Consider the following 24,536-nt stretch of genomic DNA (forward strand, 5'->3'; position numbering starts at 1 on the left):
AGGGTAAAGGAACATCAGAATTGAAACACACATGAGTAGACCCTTTCTGTTGGAAGAAATTCTGGGAAAGGTGATGACAATGGTTAAAGCTAGGAAAAAAGTTTCCTTACAAAAGTAGAAGAGGATGTAAGTCTGGACAATCCAGACCCCAAAGTTCAGTAAGTAAATATTGGCTAGATGCTTAAAAGGGATTTTATGTCTCTAACCACTCATACAGAACCTCTTGTAAAAGCTGCCATTAAAAGTAGAGACAGGTATTGCAAATAAGGGAAACCATGGGACCTATATTTCTTTGGGCCTGGCTTACTTCACTATATGTATGAGTCAAGCAGAAAAGGTCAGATAATGTGATGTTAGGAAAATGAACCCTTAGATATGTATTTTAATGTATTTTCTTTCATGCATTTGTTTCTAACACATTTATGAGATTATCTCTTTGTTGCTTTGTATGTCCCGCCCCCATAGTATAACCCTTGCTTTCACTATATTTGATGTCAGTATAACTTGTGGAGGAGATGGGGAAAAACAAGTCATTTAAGGATACAGGTGGACCTGTTGCAACAATGAGAAGTACAAGTTGTCAAGTAGAAAATGAGCTTTACAACATTGGTGGGGGAGGGGGAGGATGGGGGGGGAGGCTGGGAAGGGATGTGAAGGGTAAACAAAGGAGGAGGCCGCAATGCTTTCTAAGAAATGTACACATTATCCTGCCCATGTAATTGTAACCCCTCTGTACAGTATGTTCACAAAAAAAATTAAATTAAATTAAAAAAGTAAATAAAAGTAGAGACAGGTGAGATAAAAGTTTCAAAAGTGAACCTATTAAGGTGGGTTGGGACCAGAACTGGTACGCTAGGGAATGAAATCTTGGGAACTGGAGGAAGAAGCAGTAATTACATGCTCAAACAACTTCTGCTTCATGTCTGGTTGTTAGAGATGTTTGGGCCACAGGGAGACTTTAAGGGTTATCTCAGGACCATGAGTATTAGAGTAATGCTCAGTGTTTGTCCCTAGAAAATCAAGATGGCCTTCTAAGAGCTGGAATTGGAGAGGCAGAACAACTTTCTGGTATCAAGGCTTTTCTATTTCCTACTGAAATTACTCCTCTGAGGAGTAGAAAGTTTGAAAAAGCATATTTCCAGGGAGTCATCTGGATAGAAAACATGGACCCATTAAAGGCCAGAAAATGCTTAAGAGCATTTTCTGAGTGAAGAGGCCACTAACAAAGATGGTCCATGTCCACACAGTCCTTTTCTTCTTTAGTTCTATACACTGGTTAGAAAGGCAGGGGAGGGAGTAATATCAGAGCTAAACAGTCAAAAAGAGTTTGTTGTTTTTACCAAAAGGCAAATGAGGCTAAGTAGATCAGGCTCCCGTAGGTACCTGACAGGCTGGGAAAGAGGAATCAAGTACTGGGGGGGGCAGGAGGGGGGAGAGGAGAGGGTGCTCATTTGTGCTCTTAATTCGCTAACTGTATGCATCCATGTAAGGACACTTTAAAACGCCTCAATTGAAAAAGTTACTGGTGCGATCTGGGATATTTCAATTAACGTCGGCATTGCGCCACCTTCCTCTATTCGCAGAAGTATCTTTAAAGGCACAAAATGAGGATCCCATATTTGTGGTGGCTAATCCGATGCTCATGAAAACCTACTAACCACTAGTGAGAGTTGTACATAAGTCCAAAAGTGAGTGGAGGTTCCAAGTGTCCATGTTGTGCCTGGCAATACAAGCTGACCCTGAGCCAGGAATGCACGTGGCTGTTGCAAGATTCCTAGCATGGCCTTTAAGCAAGGAAACCACGACCCTTGGGCTTCAACTACAGGTTGGTGATGTGAAACCCACGTCCGGATTGTGGTCCACCTCCCTTTCCCTCCCTTCTGCCCAAGCAGCATAGGAACCCCCACAGTGAACTAGGTGCAGACTCAGGCCCCTCCCTCGACCGCCTCCCATAGCCTCTCACTATGGTGTGCGCACAGAGAAAGGCCCTTGGTTACAGAGGTCGCCGCGCTGAGGTAGCTCACACCCAGCTTGGCTGCCACCCTCTCCCTAATTTTCTCCCCGCACACTGCGCCACCCCACCTATAGCTGTGCCTAAGCGTACCCCTTCGCTGCCGACTTGCGGCTGTGGTCGTCCTTTCCTCAGAGTATACCTCCTGCGCCCTCACCCTGAGGCTCCGCCTGCGACAAGATGGCGGCCTCAACTTCCGTTTACACAGGAAGCCTGAAGCAGGAGCGGAAGTACCATTTCCACGCCTGAATCACTTATGACGTCAACATGCCTCACATGACTCGGTATGTAAAGGCGGGGCTGGTAGAAATGAAGGGACTTCGTGCGGCACCCATGTGCTCTCCTGTAAGTATTGTTGACATGACAAGGTTGTTGGAAAGCTGACAACTTTTGGGCAAAAGTGATGCATGACTAAAAACCTAGTGAGATTTCATGCAGGAAATAGTGTCTGTGGTTGGGGCTGGCATGATTGCCCTTGTTTCCCTGGCTACTTGGGAGGTGGTGGTCAGAATAATTCCGGTAGGACTTAGCAAAATTTACTAAGGCTGCACATTTTCCTTCTCATTAAATATACTGTCGAACATGGGGTGATCACAGCTACCTGGAGGCAAAGGTCAGAGGATTGCTGTCCTCAGCCAGCACTTGGCAAAAACACTAAACTATTGGACAAACACTGAAGACACCACCACCCATCATGATCAATGACAATTTTTTTTTTAAGAAATGTAAGAGAAAAATGATGGCATGTGTCTTTGGCAGTAGAAAAACTTAGGAAGAAACAAAAAAAAAAGGAAAGTATGGGGAAAAAACAAAAATGCATCAAACAGGACCAATACTAGTATGTAATTGACCATGCTGCTTATTTTGAAAGGACACTAAGAGTTCAGTCAGTTCCCACGTCTTGCTGTTAGTATTTTGCTTTTATTCTCAGGTAAATAATAGACAACTTTGTTTTCCATGGCCGGGAAGCACTATGAAACACAAAACAGTAGCTTTTTGGGAAAACAACAAAATGAAATCCCATCAAATTGTGAAAAGTCCTGGATTCTAGTAAACACCAGATAGCACATTTTAAATTAAAATTTTACCCAATTTCACAATTCACCTGATATGTTTCTGACTTATGGTCTTCAGGTCAAAAGCAATAAAGGGAACAGTAACAACTACCATATATTTAAGCAGGCAGCTCAAAAGAGGATGGAAGACACAGTCACATACAGGATATAGTTTATTTGCCAGCCAAATCTGATCAGGCCATTCTCCCTATGGGACAATTAGAAATCGAGCCTGTCCTTTGTTCAGGTTCAAATATGTAGTCAGGGACTAGGTGGGGCAAGTAAGGTAAGTCCTCATACAATGAGCAGCTGAACAATAAAGATGACACAGGATGGTTTGTAACAGTTATGGATAAATAATATTCCCCTGACACCTAACCAGATCAATTGGTTTTATTGGAGTGACTGAGGACCTGAGATACAGGGAACATTAAAAATAAATATGCAAGCCGGGCGCTGGTGGCTCACGCCTGTAATCCTAGCTACTCAGGAAACTGAGATCTGAGGATCGCGGTTCAAAGCCAGCCTGGGCAGGAGAGACTGTGAGACTCCTATCTCCAATAAAACCACCAGAAATCCGGAAGTGGCGCTGTAGCTCAAGTGGTAGAGCGCTCGCCTTGAGCTGAAGAGCTGAGGGACAGCGCCCAGGCCCAGAGTTCAAGCCCCACGACCGACCAAATAAATAAATAAAATAAATATGCAGAAACAAGAAGGGAAAAGTCTTGCATGAACAGGGTTATCACTCTTCATAGTTTTCACCTCTTCTCACAGGAACAAATGAAGTTTGTCCCCATTTGCTCTTTTACTTGAACACATATAGTTTCAGTGAAGAAGGAAATGCCACATGCCAGCCAAATTATCTTGGATTTTCTGTACTCAGACCTGTGAGACATTAATTGTTTGTTTACCAGTGTTGATTTGTCCTTACAGCCAGACAAAAGTAGACCAAGATATTAATTCTTTCCTGCTTTTTGGCAACCTACATTGTTTAGTTCAGTCCTCCTTCCATTTTCAAAAATACCATTCCATATTCTGTTTTTATATTGACTGTTCCTTGGGTTTTGTCTCTTCCTGCCACCTATATAAGCGCCAATTTAAGACCAGTTTTTCAAACCATATTGCTTCGCTATTAAAAACAACATTTTTCTATATGGGGCAATTCACATAGTTTAAATTTGCTAAGTGGAGCATTTCAGGTAATTATTTAGCCATCTACCATCACAGGTAAAATACACAGTGAAAATGTCTTCAGTATTTACCTAGGCTTTTACTTCTTCTCTTGCCTTTTTCCTTCATCCAGTAAATTGCTATCATTTGTGCTTTCATTTTCCCATCACAATCTCTCCTTCTTGTCAATAAATTCTTACGTTTTTGCATTCATTTCCTTCCTAAATTTCTTTTTACTTTTTACTTCTTTTCTTTCTTCTGTCCTCCTTTACTTCTTTATATTTTTGTGTGTGTGTCCTGTGGCAATCCCTGGGTGCTATCCCTGAGTGTTTATGCTCAAGGCTAGTGCTCTAATACTTAATCCACAGTTCCACTGCTGACTATTTTCATGATTAATATTGAGGGCTACTACTACCCATAGTCGGCATTATAAGTAAACCAGTAACAAAGGCTGTGCATAATCTTATATTGCAGATGCAGAAATGTGAGACAAAAGCAAGGAAGATTTTCGTTGTTTTTTTTTTTTCCAACTAAAAAAAACCCACCAAATCATTGTATTTACTTATTCACTTGTATTGGTCCTGGGATTCAATCTCAGGGCCTGAGTTCTGTCCCTGTGCTTATTTGCTCAAGCTAATGCTCTACCACTTGAGCCAAAAACACATTTCCATTTTCATTTGAGAGTAGTTAATTAGAGAGAATAATCTCCAGGTCTAGCTGGAAACCTCAATCCTCAGGTCTCAGCCCCTTGAGTATCTAAGATTACAGATGAGATATGTAGATATTTGTCTGATGTGTAGCTGTCTTTTAGCTTAGTAACTCCTTTATTTTTCATAAACTATTTGGCTTAATATAATAACATGTTCTCTCTAGAACTTAGAAAGTGTCTGCCTATGCTGATAAATTCTAATGTATAATCTAGTACTTTCAGTAGTGGGTCCAAGCTTTCAGATCTTATGCTGAAATTTTTGATCCATTTTGAGTTGGTATAATTACAAAGTAACAGACACAGATTAAGTTTCACCTTATCTGACCTTTTCTGCTTGACTCATACATATACTAGATATTGCAAATAAGGGAAACCATGGGACCTATGTTTCTTTGGGCTTGGCTTACTTCACTTAATACAATTTTTTCCAAGTCTTTCCGTTTCCTAACAAATGGGGCAATGTTACTCTTTCTGATGGAGGCATAGAATTCCATTGTGGAGGCATAGTATTATATTTGTAAGTTTAACATGGTTTAAGTTAATTGGACAAGCCTAGTGAAAGATGTTCCCAATAACCTGTCAATTTCTATTCTGTACACAATACCAGATGTCCTTCCTTCTTTCTTTCCAATGAATTTTCTATATGGGTATATTGAGTCAGTTAGAAATTCAATTGTATCTGAAAGGATGGGGAAATCCTTTGAGTGGAAAAAATGTGGGGCTCTTCCTCAAACTTTTCACTGTTTCTACCCAAAAAACTCTTCAGAGTGAATGCCACTTCTGTTTCATTAAAGAATGTTGTTGGGATATTGATGGGTATAGCATTGACTTTGTAGATAGCTTTGGGCAATATTGCCATTTTCATGATATTTATCCTCTCAATCCAGAAGCATGGGAGGGTTTTCCACTTTATTGAATCTGCTTTAATTTCCTTTTTTGGTTTTTATAATTGTCATCAAAGAAATCCTTCAACTCTTTACTTAATTGCTAAATATTATATGTTTTTAGGCTATTACAAAGGAGTTGCTTTTCTTCTCTTCAGCCTCACTCTTTTCATTGTTGGCATATAGAAAAGCTATACCCTCCTACTTTGCCAAGGTTTTGGATCAGCTTGAGCAACTTGGGAGAGAAGCCTTTAAATACAGGATCTTTAAATACAGATTTTTAAAAAACAGGATCATGTTATCTGCACATAGAGAGTTTTACTTATTCTTTTTCTGCTTGGATCCCCTTGATATTTGTCTCTGGCTTTATTCCTCTGGCTAGGCATTCAAGTAGAGTATTGGAATACTATATAATATTGGAATACTATATTGAAGATTCCTGATTTTAAAGAAATGGGTTTAACCTTTAACCATTAAGTATAATGCTGGCTGCAGGTTTGTCACATGCATCCTTTATTATATTGAGGAATATTCTTCCATTCATAAGGAAATAGAAAAACTTAGAAAAAGTCATATTAAGTAAAGTAAGCCAGACTCAAACAAACATAAGCTCCATCATTTTCCTCATTTGTAATAGATAGTATATGTCTATGATAGTCATAGCCGAGGATCATAATAGCTCAATAGTGATGTAAATATACAGTGAAGATAATCAAAATGAAGTACAGCTATATATAAGGCAAGGATTTTTCTTTTTATTGGACTGTGTGAAGTTAATTCTTTTTTTTTCATTGCCCTCCTTTGTTTTTTCCCCTGTTGTCACTGTTTTTTTGATTTTGGTACCCTGTGTCTTGTATATATGTTTATATGACTTGGGGATGGGAAAGAGACTAACAAAATGGTGAGACAAAGGACAAAAGATGAAACAATGCAACAGAAATACTCACATGACACTATTTGGAAATGCATTATACAACTGGAGAGGGAGAAGTGGAGGATGGAAGTGGGAGAGGAGAAGGGATGGGTAACAATGTTCAAAAAGAAATGTACTCGTTACCTTACTTATGTAACTGTAACCATTCTGTACATCACCCTTAAAAAAATTAAAAGCCAGGTGCTGGTGTCTCATGCCTATAATCCTGGCTACTCAGGAAGCTGATATCTGAGGATTGCAGTCCAAAGCCAGCCTGGGTAGAGAAATCCAATTAACTACCAGAAAAGTGGAAATGGTGCTGGTGCTCAAGTTGTTGAACTCTAGCCTTGAACTGAAGAGCTCAGGGACAGAACCCCATCCCAGAGTTCGTGCCCCTTGACTGCCAAGAGAGAGCGAGAAAGAGAATTTAAAAGAAGAAAGAATGCAAATAGTGAGCAATGAATTGAACCATCATTTGCTGAAGGATGATGGTTTTTATTAAGCCACAACTGACTATGTCTCTATGCATATCACTAAATAACAATAATGTTATTATGTTCTGGGATGTGACACAAGGCTGACACTCTACCAATTTAGTTAACTCCTTTTCTGTCTTTCTGCTGGTTATAAATAAGAGTCTCACAGAATTTCTTTGCAAGGCTGACTGAAATGTGATCCCCAGATCTCATTATCCAAGTGCAAAGGATTACAGATGTAACCCACTGGACCCTTATTTTTTTCATGTCATGCTGAGTCATGAAGCACACATTGATTGAGGCAGAGAAAGATCCACAAATGTGGAATATTGTGGAAGAAAGTGGAGAGAAACAAAGGATATCACATATTGAAATCATGTCCTTTCATGATAACCATTGCAATATGACTTTGTCTCTCATATGGACACTGACTATACTATCCTGTGTGTGTTTGTGTACATATCTGTGCACACACTCTCATGAAGCAAAAGACCACTCTCTTGAATGAAGAATGGGAATATAATGTGTATGGGAATATAACACATTTTACTTCCAGCAAAGAATACTGTGATCCCTAAAGTGATCAATTTTGAGTAATCAGTAACCTTCTCAGGTAGTAGACAATGAGTAGGTAATATTCCATGGAGCAAGATTGACAATAAGGTTTCTTTATTTCAATAAGGTTTATTTCTTCATGAAATAAACACACTTTAGTAATTTTGGCTTTTTAATGATATCAATAGAAATCAGACCATCAATCAAATATATTAATCTGTTTATGTACAGCCACTAATCTCTGTGTTAGACATCAATCTCTCCTAATGGAAAATCATGAAAGATGTTCATGTACAAATGAAGATTCTAACCTGTATAGCAGGAAATTAAGATTCTGTCTTTCAAAATTAACATCATCAAGTCATGAGAAACTCTATGAATCTATGAATATCTGGGGGCTATTTTTTGTTGCTATGTGAAGAATATTACCACACATTCCAATGAGTGAACACATACATTTGTGTTTGTACTACACTGTGGATACTATGCAGGGATATAACATGGTATACAAGCTTCTTTCACCTTGATACTTTATTGCACTAGTAAACCAATTATTTGTTTTTCTTGATATTTTGCAAGCTCACTTTCACAAAGTCAGAGACACAGCATGTTAATAGGCAAGAAAATAATTCTGTAAAATGAAGACTAAATCAGACTTTTGCAACAAAGGGAAAACATTTTCCTTGTTGCAAATTTGTAACTCCTGTTTTCACCATAGAAGGGTCAGGCAGATTGATAGCTGTGGTGAACATAATTATAACTATGTACTTTTTGTTGTTGCCAGTCCTGGGGTTTGAATTCAAGGCCTGGGTACTGTCTCTGAACTGCTTTTGCTTAAAGCTAGCACTTGAGCCACAGCAACACTCCTGTCTTTTTCTGTTTATGTGGTTACTGAAGAATCAAATCCAGAGCTTTATGCATGATAGGCAAGCACTCCACCACTAAGCCACATTCTCTGTCCCAGCTATGTTATCTGTCTTATATTTAGATACAAATTATAAACAGTGATTTTACCACCCTACAGTAAGGAACCCTCCTATATCTGGATTTCTGGCATGTACTTGTCTCCCGGCCCATTTTCAATCCTCTTTTCATATTTCCTGTGTCTTTTGCTCCTTAACTCTTCTGATGATCTGGTCCCACTCCTGGTTCCTGTCACTAGGATGGCAGTGGTATTCAGCTGTTATTATTACATACTTTCTGGCATATATGTGTCTCCAGGCTTATTTCAATCCCACTATATGGCCTCTTTTCACATTTCTTGTGTCTTTTGCTCTTTAACTCTTTTTTTTTTAAGTTTATTGTGAAAATACCGCACAGAGGGGTTACAATTACATGGGCAAGGTAATAAGTACATTTCTTATCAAGCATTGTTGCCTCCTCCTTTGTTTCCCCTTCCCATACCTTCCATTTCCCCCAACCCACATTCCCCTCCTCCCCCTCCATACCCCACCCCCCTACCCCCCACCCCTGCCAAAGTTGTAAAGTTCGTTTCTCAACATAGCATCTTGTACATCTCATTGTTGCAGTGGGCCACCTGTATCCCTATTTAAACAATTTGTTTTTTCCCTTCCCCTCCACATAGTATATCAACATCAAATACGTGAAAACAGAGGTTATACTGGGGGAAGGACATACAAAGCAACAAAGAAGCCATCTTATAAATATGTTGAAACAGTCGCAAGAAAGAAAAACCATTTGAGTCTTTATCTTGGGTGGGGTTCATTTCACCTAACATCAATTTATCTGACCGTTTCGGCTTGTCTCAGATATATACTAGTTATTACAAATAAGGGAAACCATGGGACCTATGTTTCTTTGGGCCTGGCTTACTTCACCTAATATAATTTTTTCCAAGTCTTTCCATTTCCTAACAAATAGGGCAGTGTCATTCTTTGTGATGGAGGCATAGAATTCCATTGTGTATATATACCACATTTTCTTGAGCCATTCACCTACTGAGGGGCATCTGGGTTGGTTCCATATCTTAGCTATGGTAAATAATGCTGCAGTAAACATAGTTGTACTGGAGGCTTTAGTATGGTCTTGTTTGTAATCATTTGGGTAAATGCCCAAAAGTGGGATGTGTGAAGATCTTCACTAGCCATACAATGGGCAAGGGTCTCATATCTAAAACATACCTGGAACTCAAACAATTAAATCCCCCAACAACAAATCCTTAAAGAAACAACTGCCCAATACATAAGTGGGCTAAAGACTTAAAGAGAAACTTCTCCGAAGAGGAAAGAATGATGGCCAAGAAACACATGAAGAAATGTGCAACCTCCCTAGCCATAGAAGAAATGCAAACCAAAACAACACTGAGATACCACCTCATCCCAGTTAGAATGGCTATACTCAAGAACTCTAATAACAACAGTTGCTTCTTAATTCTTATGATGATCTTGTTCTCACTCCCAGTTCCTGTCACTAGGATGATGGTGTTATTCAGCTGCTATTATTACATGCAGAAACTTCAGAGGAAATTTCTAGGATATCTTCACCTAGATTCCAATTTACTGATAGAGGATGTTATTTTTTCTTTGTTTTATTATGAAGGTGATGCACGGGATGAGGGGGGGGGAGAGAAAGAAGATTGGCAGGTTATAATTATGTAAATAAGGAAATGAATACATTTCTTGTTGACCAGTGTTACCCTCTCATTTTCTACCGCTTTTCCATTCCCTGACTCTCTTTTCCCTCAAGTTGTTAAATTCATTTCCAACATAGTGTGTGTGTGTGTGTGTGTGTGTGTGTGTGTGTGTGTGTGTGTGTGTGTGTCTGTCTGTCTGTCTGTCTGTCTGTGTCTGTGTCTGTGTGTATTTCATTTTTATAATGCCAGTTCTAGGGCTTGAATTTATAGCCTGGAAACTGAACCAGAACTTTTGTCCTTAAGACTAGAGTTTGTTTCTCTGAATCCAGGGGTCATTTTCAGCTTCAGTTAGTTGATTGTAGATTAGAGTCTCACAGATTTTCCTGTCTGGGCCAACTTTGAGCTGGGATTCTCAGATCTCAGCCTCCTTAGTAACTAAGATGATAGGCATAAACCCCCAGTATCTGGCTTCATGGAGGCTTAAAATGTATGTAATTGTGTCTAAGGACACAACCAGGACTACTCCTGGTTTAGTGAATTTACATAAAACTATTCTCTGACCTCAATCTTTCTCTTCGCCCATTCAGAGTTGACTTTTTCCAGTTCAAAGACACTAACATATGAAATATAACACATATAAGATTAATCATGATTTTGGAATGTCTTTCTATTCCATGTGTTCAAACCTTATGAGGACTTATTCCAAACCCTGCCATTTTTCACTAATTACAGAAAACAGTTATGAAATGAGTCTCAGGAGAGTCTTGCTAAGAATAATTGGAGATTCCATTTGTATTTCAAAAGATGGGGCAAGCCCTGTGAAGAAGATTTGTTTTGTGAATGAAAAAAGTAAGAGTAAAACATGTTAATACTATTTCTCAGGGCTAAAACTGTTCCTACAGTTGATATAAGCTTAGAATTTCCTAAATGTGCAAGTTAATTGGAAAGCTGCTATCTTAAGGAAAATAATCTTTTTTATTCCATAATACATCATATCTTTCTGCAGTATCTCCAGCCAAGGATTATTAACATTAGGTACTAAAAGTATTTTTCTAGTTGGGTGCTGGTTGTTTACACATGGAATATAGAGGAGACTAAGGATCATGATTCAAAGACACCCAAACACAAAAGTACATAGATTCTTATCTCCAATAAGCCACCAATTAATCCAGAAGTGGAGCTGTGGCTCAACTGGTAAAGTTCTAGACTTAAGCAAAATTAAGATTTTCAGGGACAGCCCCTATGCCTGGCTTGAATAAGCTCACACATGTCCTTATAGCCCAGGGCTAAGACCATCAGTTTAGTTCCAGTGTAATATGTTGCATTGGGGTATGTGTATGTGAACCATGAGCTACTGATCATCCCCTCTATTCTCATATAATGACTCATAAAAGATCTGTATCTGGAGAAACTCCAAAGGGACAATGGTGTATCACCTTTAGACTACAGCTTTGCTGACTTTCTTTGGATACTTTTGTTCTGGAATTAGGTGATGAAATCCTTACCCATAGCTTCCTGATTTTCTTTCCCCATTAATACTGATTTCATGTTACTGGGAGACAATCTCAATGATTCTACTACTCTAGGGATGATATCCCACCATAGATACCAATGTACATTGAAGCTAGCAGTTGCCTTACTGATTCCTGGGTCCCTTGTAAATAAGCTGATATTGCCAGTTGCTCATATTTTCCAGTGGTAGGAGGACTGTTAAGAAGGTTATCATTCAGGCTAGTGCCTAGGATAGAATATTGCTAGATGAAGAAAGTTATCAAGAAGCCAGATGATTTCCTTTCTATTTTCATCAGTACTTTTTTTTTTCTATCTCAGGCACTTCAAATGCATTCATATACACATATCTGCAGACTCCTGTCACCCATTTACTTCTCTTTCTGGCTATCCAGAAACAGTCTCCTGATTCTTCCACTTAGTCATGGATGTCACACTCTTCTCTGTGTATATAGAAGATCCTTGAGTGATAGCCACACATACATTGCACCTTACAGGATTCACTAGTATTGGCATTAGCATCTAAAATAATGTGGACACTCATAAGACAGTATGTTGGAAATGATCTGTGCAACTTGGGGAGACTAGAGAGAGGGGAAATGGGAGAAGAATGAGGGAGGGAGTAACAAGTTTGTCAAGAAATGTACTCACTACCTTATGTTGTAACTGTGCATCACTTTAATAATAAAATTAAAGTTAAAATGGGGACAATAGGAAATAACAGAATGGTATTGCTTAATTCTTTAAAATTAATTATCTCATATATAACTCTCATATGTATGAGTGTGTTGTTATGAGGAGTTAAAAAAGAAACAACTTCTATTCTCTGAATACTCATGTACAGGATATTTTGTAATGTGCTTTATCTCTAATCCCTTGGCAAGAACAAGGCAAGAATTAGGAGAATTTTTCTTAACAACTTCACTAGCAGGGAATGTTCAGAATATGTTAATAAAAGAGTTTTATCTTTCATTCCCAAATTCCAAATAATAGTAATCAAGCAGCAGGGTATAAAATCAATCCACAAATATCAGTAGCTTTTCTCTATGCCAACAATAAGAAGAGAGAGGCTGAAATTAGGAAAGCAACTCCATTTGAAATATCCCCTCCAAAAAAACCCACCTAGGAATCACCCAAAGAAGAGAAGGACATCTATAATAAAAATTCAAAAATCTGAAAAAGGAAATTAAAATGGACCTCAGGAAGTAGAATAACCTTCAATGTTCCTGGATTGGAAGGATTAGTGTTGTGAAAATGGCAATATTGCCAAAGGCTATAAACAAGTTCAAAGCAATACCTATCAATATCCCAAGTTTGTTCTTTAATGAAGTAGAAGAAGCAATCCAAAAAGTCATATGGAACAGTTAAAGACCCCGAATAGCAAAAACAATCCATCGCAGGAAGAACAATCCTGGAGGATTCAATACTGAACCTCAAACTCTATTACAAAGCTGTAGTACTCAAAACAGCTTGATTCTGGTACAAGAATAGGCTTGGGGACCAGTGGAATAGATTCAAAGACACAGAAATGAACCCATGGACCTATGGCCAGGGATCTTTGAAAGGGAGACAAATTATACAATGGAAGATAAATAATCAATAAATGGTGCTGGCAGAATTGGCTAATCACATGTAGAAAACTAAAGTTAGATCCCTCCCTATATATCACTCTGCACCAGAATCAACACCAAATGGATAAAAGACCTTGAGGTAAAAGCAAACACCTTGAAGATACTACAAGAAGCAACAGGAGAAATACCAGGGCTCTTTGGCACAGGACAAAACTTTCTTAATAAAGACCCAGTAACACAACAAATCAAGGAAAGGCTGGATAAATCATACTGCATTAAATTGCAGAGATTCTGCATGGCAAAGAACATAGCTAGCATGATATATATATTCCATAAACTTGGAGTAGATCTTCACCATCCAACAGAAAAGGGCCTCAAATCTAATATACCAACAATTCAAAAAATTAAATTCCCCCAAAACACTCAAAGAAACAACCACCCCATTAAAATGTGGGCTAAAGACCTTAAGAGTGACCTCTCTGAAGAGAAAATACAAATTGCCAAGAGATACATGAAGAATTGCTCAACATCTCTGACTATAAAAGAAATAAAAATCAAAATAACATTGTGATTCCACCTTAGACCCGTTAAAATGCCCATAATCAAAAGTCTAACAACAACACATGATACAGGGATGTGAACAACACTACTTACTACATTGTTGGTGGTCATGCGACTTGTTCATCCACTTTGGAAAGCAGATTGGAGGTTCTTCAAAAGAGTACACATAGACATTGCCCCATTTGTTAGGAAATGGAAAGACTTGGAAAAAATTATATTAAGTGAAGTAAGCCAGGCCCAAAGAAACATAGGTCCCATGTAACTAGTATATGTCTGAGTCAAGCAGAAAAGGTCAGATAAGTTGATGTTAGGGAAATAAACCCTAAGATATGAATTCAAATGTTTTTTTTTTCTTTCATGCGATTGTTTCTAACACATTTACAAGATTATTTTAGTTGCTTTGTATGTCCCTCCCCTACGGTATAATCCCTGCTTTCACTGTACTTGATGTCGGTATAATTTGTGGAAGAGAAGGGGAAAACAAATCGTTTAAATAGGGATAAAGGTGGAACCATTGCAACAATGAGATGTACAAGTCGTTATGTCGAAAATGAACTTTACAACTTTGATGGGGAGGGAGAAGGATTGGGTAGGGAGACAGGTAGAGGATGGGAAGGAGAAACATAGGATGAGGCTACAATGCTTGATAAGAAATGTGCTCATTATCTTGCCCATGTAATTGTAACCCCTCTGTACAGTATTTTCACAATAAAAAATATAAAAAAATAAAAATTAAAAAAAAAGTACACATAGAACTCCTCTATGACCCAGCAGTTCCACTTCTTGGAATTTACCCTAATGACCACAAACAAGGCTACACCAAAGCCACCAGTACAACAATGTTCATTGCAGCATTATTACCCATAACAAGTATATAGAAACAACTCAAAATGTCCCCAGTAGATTAATGGATTAAGAAAATGTTATATAAACTATGTTTCCATCAGAAAGAATAACATTTCCATTCATAAGGAAATGGAAGGCTTGTGAAATATCATATGAAGTAAACGAGACCCAAAGAAAAGTACATCATAATGTTTCCCTCATTTGTAAGAAATAGAATGTGAATATAATATTCTTAACAGGGGCTCTCAATAACCCAAGTGCTTAGTGCATAGGATTATATGTAATGAAACATATTAACATGAACTAGAACTTATGGAATCAAATGCAACACAGAGCAAATGGAATTAACAGACATCAGCATTTCATCCAGTAATGGCACAATACACATTCTTCTCTGCAGTCCATGGAACTTCCTTCCTAAATAGATCACAAATTATTCTGAACAAATGCAAGAAAATTTAAATGACCAACTATAATGAAAGGAAAATAAGCTGAAGAGCAAAAATAAAATGACAGAAAATATTTAAAAGCAGGACATGTGGATTACTGAATAAATAAAAATAATTCCCAGAGACTAATAAAAATGAAAAATACAATGGAACTTCTAGGGTACAATAAGGGCAGTGTTGATGAGTTGAGGAGTAAACATAGTTTACATGAAACAAATGCCTAGGTTAAAAATAAAGAAGTGTTCAAATACATAGTTTTTTGTTGCAATTTAAAATTCTACAAATAGGAACAAACCAATATCTAAACTAGTGGACGAGGAGAAGTAGAAAAAAGAATAGTCAGCAATAAAGAAATGGTAACAAAACTATACTAATAAAACAAAAAAGTTATTCTTTAAAAAAGTGAACAAGATTGTTAAATTTATAATCTGACTAAAAGAAGTACTGAAGAAACTCAAATAAGTAAATTAGAATGGAAGTAGAAATATAATAGAAGACTTTTCTGCCTGTACTGGCTTTGAACCACGATCCTTAGATCTTAGCCTCCTGAGTAGCTAGATTACAGGCATGAGCCACCAGTGCCCAGCTTGTTGGTCAGTCTCAGTGGTTATCAGCTCTTTTGAGGTTTTCTTTTAGGTTGCAAAAAGACTGCTTTATTCCCCCTGGAGTTGGTTTTCTTTTCCTGTTTTAATTCCTTTACCTGGGTGGCCATCTTTTCACTGGATTCTTTCTCATTCTGTTGGAGTTCCTCCATCATTTTATTTGTGGAATCCATGATTTCCTCTATTAATTTTTGATTGGCCTTGTTTTGTTCTTATATAGCCCTGTGCATGGTGTCCATCTTTTCTCATCATATTTACCATGCATGCTTTTAAATTGTTTTTAACATTATCTCTAGGTTATTCCTGATTGTTCTATTGCCTGTTTTTGTGGAGTCTGAGTTGGGGTTAGTTGATCAACCATTTTTCTTGTATTTCTGTGGTTAGTTCTGCTCATTTTGAGACAAGAGCCACTCTAATATGACAATAGGACACTCTTTGGGGACAGGAGACAATCTAGCAGCATATCCATGTATAGACCTTAGGGTTTCAAAATTACAGGTAGGTATTCCCCTATTTAACTATCCTTTTCTTTATTTGGAGAGGTATGTGTAGTTCAGGAGTGGAGATTATATATAGTTTTAACTTGTGAATTGGTCTGTGTTAACTGTTAAGTACTCTGAACCTTAAGGTTAACAAGATGGGCCCCTTGTACTCAGTCAAAATGGAACTGATTGCAACTTGGCTCAAGTACCAACAGTTAAATATCAATGGTCTGAAGAAAATGGAGAAGAGAAGGATTATGAATGAAGAGATATGAGTTTAATTGAAATGAGAAGAATTTGGTATAATGATAGTAGAGGGGTAAGAACAGCATAGAGGAGAGGGATATGTATTAAGAAAAGAATAGAAGGCAGGGAGCTAAGACTGTTTCAGACTGAAGAAATGAGAAAAATAATTTGAAGAAAGATTATGTAAGGAATAGCTTAGAAATATAGATGAAAATAAAAAAAAGATATACATATATATAATTGAAAGTAAAGCTAATATTAGAAAAAGTACTATAATTGGAAGAGTAATGGAAAGTTGATTAAGATAATTCCCAATTTAATAATGTTCACAAACAGTGAAGGCCTTGAGTCGGGGGCATTGAACTCCAAAGAGAATTGCACCTCCTAGGGAAATTTAAGGTTGACTACATTATTCAAACAGAGCCATCTGTGTAAGGGGAACATGGAGCAAGAGCTTGAGGACCTGACTTCTTGATATTGACAACCAAAACAAACAAAAAAACCAAGAGGCTACAGAAACACTACCTCTAGAATTTAAGATCCCATCTTCAGGATATAAAGGCTCAATAATCACTACTATAAAATGACTAATCAAAAGGTGACTTGATTAAAATCACTCTGCATGTTGAATGCAAAGAATTGCAGAAGAGAAAGTATTCATCAGTTTGTCCATATTAATATCCATATTACACAAACTGTTTATGTATTTGAATTTAAATCATGCTCAAATCTATCTTTCTCAACTATTTTCTAACAGGAACTATGTGTCCCTACATATGTGTCTTTTAATGATTTTTAAATACATTTTTATTGTAAAAATCAGGTACAGATGGGTTACAGTTACATGAGTAAGGTAATGGTGCATTTCCTGTGGAGCATTGTTACCTCCTCCTTTGTTTTTTTCCTACCATCTCTTTCCTCCTCACCTCTCCAGTTCCTCCCTCCCTCCTCCCCACAAGTTGTAAAGTTCACTTTCAACATAGTGTCTGGTGCATCTTGTTACAATAGGTCAACTTGTATCCCTATTTAAGCATTTGTTTTCCCTTCCTCTCCCCAAATTAGAAAAGTGTATATACAACATGCAGGGCACTAGAATCAAATATAGTGAAAACAGAGGTTATATCATGGGGCAGAACATACAAAAGAAACAAAAAATAACATAGTACATTATAAGTACGTTAAAAACCATAGCAAACAAGAAAAAAACCACTTGTGTCTCTGTCTTGGAGTTACTATACCTAAGATATAGAACCAACCCACCTGCCCCTCTGTAGAAGAATGGATCAAGGAAATGTGATAAACAAGTCATTAGAAGTTCTCCCATAATTTATAACACTTTTTTCCATTGATTTTTTAAATCTCTTCTCATTTCCCCCTCTTTTGGCAGTTTATTTTAAGTTGTAGCTCATTTTCTGGCACCAAACTTACAGCTCAAGATCTTAAGTTCATTGGCTTGACCTTTACCACTTAAACCACCTCTGACATCTGGACTTTCACTGGTTATTTTGAGATGGAGTCCCAGGTACTTAAAGTAACTATCCTCTAGACTGCAGCCACTTCAGTGGCTCAGATTACAGGAATGAACTAGTAATGCCTTGCATGTGTTAGTTGTTTGAAAGATAACATCTATACAAAGTGATATTGAAATAGTACCATGAAACAAGCTAAATACATTTACTTCATAAGTTTTTTCCATCTGTTTCCACTCACTATATTTTGGTCTGGGTTACTGGTACTAGGACCTGAACTCACACTTCTTCTAAGACTTGCCCAGTATTTTTCCCCCTAGTCTAGTGCTCTAAACCTTATGCCACATCTGGCTTTTTTTCTGACTAACTGATGGTAAGGATGTGATGGTTTTGTTTGCTTACTTGTCTAAGAAAATGGAGTGAGGATCTCAGCTGCCTAAGTGCATGAGGATTTGGGCATGAATCATAGGTCTCACAGCCATTTCTGATCGTATTACAAAACAGAATATACATAGTTCTAGCTGATATATAAATTTAGAAACTGAGGGAAAAACACCAATATTATGAAGTGCTGAACATAAGTAAGATGTTAGGAAAAGATGCTTAGTTTCCATTCATCTATTTGGCTTCCCACTGATCATCTTCTGAGCTTTCAAAAATGATGAAACAAAAGTAATAAAAACAAAGCCTCTAGACCTCTTGGTTTCCCCATGCTTCAGCAAAACAACCACAACGTACAGAAACCATTTTAATTTTACATAAGTAGGTTGAGATTAAAAATTCATACAGGAGGCTTTCTAAATATAATGGGCACAGCATTGCAACAGTATTTCAGATTTTTCTTAAAATCCCCACACTTTACAATTTACATTTTTTGTTGTGAAAATACCATACAAAGGGATTACAATTACAAGGACAAGATAATGAGTACATTTCTTATCAAGCATTATTGCCTCCTCCTTTGTTTCCCCTTCCCATCCCTTCCCATTTCCCACCCCGTCCCCTCAATACCCCTTCCCTTATGCCCTTCCCCCTCCCACTCAGAGTTGTAAAGTTCATTTTTTGACATAATGACCTGTATATCTCATCGTTGCAATGGGTCCACCTGAATCCCTATTTAAATGATTTGTTTTTGCCTTTCCCTTCCACAAACTATACCAACAGATGCTAGAGAGGATGTGGACAGAAGGGAACCTTATTGCATTATTGGTGGGAATGTAAACTTGTTCAGCCATGTTGGAAAGTAGTATGGAGGTTCCTCAAAAGACTCGACTTAGAGCTCCCCTATGACCCAGCAATCCCACTTTTGGGCATTTACCCAAATGATCACAAACAAGACCATACTAAAGCCTCCAGCACAACTATATTTACTGCAGCATTATTAACCATACTAAGATATGGAACCAACCCAGATGCCCCTCAGTAGATGAATGGATCAAGAAAATGTGGTATATATACACAATGGAATTCTATGCCTCCATCACAAAGAATGACATTGCCCCATTTGTTAGGAAATGGAAAGACTTGGAAAAAATTATATTAAGTGAAGCAAGCCAGGCCCAAAGAAACAGGTTCCCATGGTTTCCCTTATTTGCAATAACTAGTATATGTCTGAGACAGAAACTGTCAGAGAAGTTGATGTTAGGTGAAATGATCCCCAAAATAAGGATTCAAATATTTTTTTCTTTCATGTGATTGTTTCTAACATATTTATAGGATGATTTGTTGCTTTCTATGTCCTTCCCCCACGGTATAACCCCTGCTCTCATTTGACATTTGACATTTGACATTTGACATTTTGACTGATACTTTCAGTATCAACCATAAAATGTTTTAAACTAAGCCTATTACATTATTTCATGTCCTATTACCACTATATATTTGCTATTTTTTTTTTATTTTCCGTGTTATAAGATGCTTAGGGCATTGCAATAAGTCAGTGCTTTCTTTTAAAAGTAGTTCTTTTAATGCAAGTTTCAAGAAGAGGAATTTTACTTAGCTGCTTCAAAGATAGTGTTCAACATGCATTTACCTATACAGAGACTAAGTCTAAGACTTACCTTATATTATGTGTCCAAAGTTATAAAAGATCCCTTCAAAGGCCTTTTCACTTGTCTCTTCCCTCAGGCCTCCTAAAGGTTCCTAAGCTGATCAGCCTCCATCAGTTTGCTATAAGTGGCAAAACAACAACAAAAAAATCCAAGTTTGTCATTGTGCATAACAGTCAAGTCAAGTCAAAGCATCTAACAAGGGAGTCCTATTGAGTCTTACCTCTAAACAACAAAATCTATAATATATAAAGCACAAATATTGGCCTACAGATGGTACAACCTTTATAAAGTTCTGATAAATTTATTTCAGGTAAAAATGTATTTTTAATATTTAAATGTAAGGTGTGTCACTTTTTTACCCTATTCATTAAAATATATTATTTAAATTTTTCATAAAAATATTGTATAAATATATGGGGGATACAACAAACAAGACTAGGTTGAGACAAAGTAATTAATATCCACATTGTTCACATATTTAATTGCTTCATGAAAGTACATTGTAATTATGCTTTTCACTCTCTAAAATACAATAACTCATTCACTATTAAGTCTTAAAAGTGGTATTTTTATCCTAAAATGTCAAAAACAAGGAAATACTGGTATATGAACATATGTAACAGTTACTGTTACAAGGTTTGTAAGATATTCAAACACATTTAGTATTTTCAGATATTTTTTGTCTGCCCCATTTATCACAATCAGTAATAACATTTTCTTTCAGCTTTAATGTTGTGCTTGCCAAAGCCTTTTCTTTTCTTGGTGAATGGTTGGGCTTGAAATCTGGGCCTGCGAGCTATTTCTGAGTTAAGAGTTGCATAGTATCTGTTACAGAAGTGAGAGGCAGGGCAGATATTTTCTGACTCACTATATGACATCAGCACTATCCCAGTAAAAGACCATACAAAGATATGGTACCAATAGAAGATTTTGGTCTAGTAAGCCATCAATGTAAGTAAAAACAATTCTAACAAATATAAGCAAATGGAATCCAGCAGTATATATAACAAATGACATACACAACTCAATGCAATTTATCCCAGATATATAAATCTGGTTGAATATCTAAAACATAATAATACATTTTTCCAACAAGAAAAATAGCACAGCATCATGCCAAGAAGATAAATATCCCACTTCATTTATGATACCAAAGAAAATCAACTTTGTAGCAACTAGGAATACAAGAAAACTATGTCAAGAATATCTAGAAATACACTACAGTAAATAATAAGTCACAAGAATATCTACAAATATACTAGAGTAACTAACAGTATACTAATACTTAAAACTAGGATCAAGGCAGGGATGTTATCTCTCACCATTTCTTTTACATTCTAGTGGAGGTGTCTCTATGCAATGTAAAATATGGATGAAAGAAACAATAATGTCTTGCTTGAATTAGTAAATGCCATCATGAATGTCAATGCAGAATGTATACAACAATAAAAAAAATCTTAGCAATAACAAGTGATCATACTTCTCAAAGGAGTGGGTATTAATATACTAAAGTAAATCATTTTCCACATGTTATCATTGAATAAATGAATGAATTTGAAACAAATAGTATAATATAAATGGTATTAATAGCTAAGTAAGACAGTTTTATAAGTATCAATATAAGTCTAAGCTTTACGTGGAGGAACCAAAGCAAATGTGATGATGAAGAAATATCATTAAGTATCTTCAGAATTCTGAAGGAAAATATCAGAGGATTGATACGACTTAGTTTGTGAATTAAAAGGTGCAATTATCAAAGCAGTGTGTTAATAGAAGAAATGAGTACAAAACATCTAAGGAGTAGAAATGGACCCACAGAAACATTGTCAACCTACCATTGCAGAAAGAGCAAAGAAATTTTCAAAGCAGAATAGATAGTCTTTTCAAAATATTGGTTATATAATACCAAGACATCCATTTATAAACAAAAATGAACATAAAGATGGAGAATTTATACCATAAAAATTCCAGTTCATAATTGATCAAAGGCTTCAGTGTAATATAATACAACACCACAGAATTGTGTAGACAAAAGGAGAAAATAATCTATGATACTTTCAGCTTGGAGATGACTTTTTTGATACAACAGCATCAAAAAAATTATATGCTAAAAAAGACTTCATAAGCAGAGCAACAATGTCTTGCATCTGTAATTCTGGATACTCAGATGGAGAAGAATAGGAGAATCTCTGAGGCTGTCAGTCCAGGCAGAGCCCATCAACAACACCTGGTCACAGTTGTGTATAACTGTCATCCAAGCTACCCAGGGGGCCAAGGTAAAGAGATTCCAGGCCAGATGGAGGTGATGTAGGTGGGTGTTTGCAATACTCTATGTCACCAGTGAAAACCTGGAGGTGATGGTCCCTTCATGTCACCCTAACTGTGGTAAAAATATCTACATCCACACTATCATTGACAAAAATCAGGATGTCATCTGGAAAAGAACCAAACAAGAACGAGAGCAAGAAGTGGCTTAAGGAAAACAAAAACTTTATGACAAGAACAGATCCCTGAGGTCATATCCCAGAACTAACCAAAATAAGAGACAGAGAGAAGAGAAGAAGAGGAAGAGGAAGGAAAAAGAAAAGTCAGGACAAATGGAAGGGAAAGAGATGGAAAAATAAAGACTGTATTTAAGCACATTAAAAAGAAATCTGTTCACAAAAATCCTCTAGAGAGGGAAAGAGATTGTAGAGTGAAATTTAACAAACTACATTTAATCTATATAAGAGGAGGACATTAAAAAAAAACTCACTGAGAGCTGTTTAAAAATGGCATGAGGAAAGAGAGGACAAGAGACTAAAGTATCATATAGACCCATAAGGAATAAGATGATGAAACCCCTTAGTAAAATTATTATTCAGTAAAAGTGAATGACAGAAGAATAAAACATCTCTGTTGATGGGGGTTGAGTGCCAACAAGAGTGTGGAGTAGAGTGAATGAAGTGTTTGAGGACAACATGGCCTAACTTCTCTAGATGCATGCATGCAAAGGAGCCAATGAATCTTGTAGAATTTGTTTTAAAAAGGAAGAAAAACCAAATATATCAACTATGATCTCTGCCAGTATAGGTTCATTGGAAAATGCAGTGAGACACGCAAATAATTGCCATTTATCTCTCATACTTTTGCTTCAGCAGCCGAGCTAGAACAACTCTAACTTCTGATGAGGTTGGCCTAAGACCAAGTAGTAGACCTTGTCTTGGAGTCAACTGCCAAACACATAATGGTGAGATCTAACATCCAGTAGAAACTGAAGATTGTGCAGGCATGCCAGAGGTCTCAGAACAGATAGTGCACTGCCAATATTTGGTAGAGGCCAACGGGACATGCCATTAATTTCAGCCCACATCAGGCCCAGCCTTGTCATGAACCTGGAAAAGTCACACCAGCCAAGATCTTTGAATTGCACAATCCTTTGCAGCCATGAAACTAAAATCTGAACCAGCACACAATCAGCCATTTTGGCCAAGGGTCAGTTTTCACTGTCAATCGCTGGACAACACAGGTTTTAATAGGCCAGTGCTCACGGATAGAGCTCTTAAATAACCTGGACCCAGGCAGAGACCTAATCACAATAGAAATAGTCTCACACCATCACCAGCTATGATGTGAATACTGGTACATCCTTGAGATTGGGTAGTGCCTTGTGACAGTGACAATCAGACACAACCCAACTTAGCTGAAGAAGTGCCTCTCAATAGTTCCCTACCTGCAAGCAGCGGAGGGTGATGCAACAAGACCCCATTCAATGGGATTAGAGTAGGGTATTAAGCAGTAGGCTTTCTCATGGTACTTAGTGCTATTGAGTGAAAACTAACACTTGTGGCCCTCATCTCAAGACCAGCACATGGACTGAGTATCTGGTATAACAGCAGTACCATCCTATACTCAGTCCTGAGAATATAAGACTTATATTCCCAAAGCATTATGCATGGCCTGTTATAGTGATCATAGGACACAAGTCAACTTCAGCAATGGGTAGCCTAGAAAATTCTGAGCTTTACTCTTGACCCTGAATAGGACTGGTGGGCTTTAGGCATGTGATGTAACATAGGATCTTCATGTCTGGATCTCTATGCCCAGTTATCAGTAGAATCCTCCAATGTCTACTGTATGCCAGTAACTGAAGATAATGTGATTGGCTTACCTGGACCCAACAGAGAGGACTGTGGGGACAGACTACTCACCCTTTCTAGGTATTTTTCTGTTTCTTTCTGAGCAATTGAGGCATGAACAATTGATTGCATAATTCTCAATTGTGAAACAGATAAAACCCATGGCAGGCTCATAGTACATCTGGAGATAGGTTCCACACAGTGCTAGAGTAATGGAACTAACTACAGAACTGGGAGAAATAAGCATCTTGCTTAGGAAATTTGGAATA

Source organism: Dipodomys spectabilis, unplaced genomic scaffold (assembly GCF_019054845.1).
Source record: "Dipodomys spectabilis isolate Male_0828 unplaced genomic scaffold, ASM1905484v1 ptg000120l, whole genome shotgun sequence".
Classification (NCBI taxonomy): Eukaryota; Metazoa; Chordata; class Mammalia; order Rodentia; family Heteromyidae; genus Dipodomys; species Dipodomys spectabilis.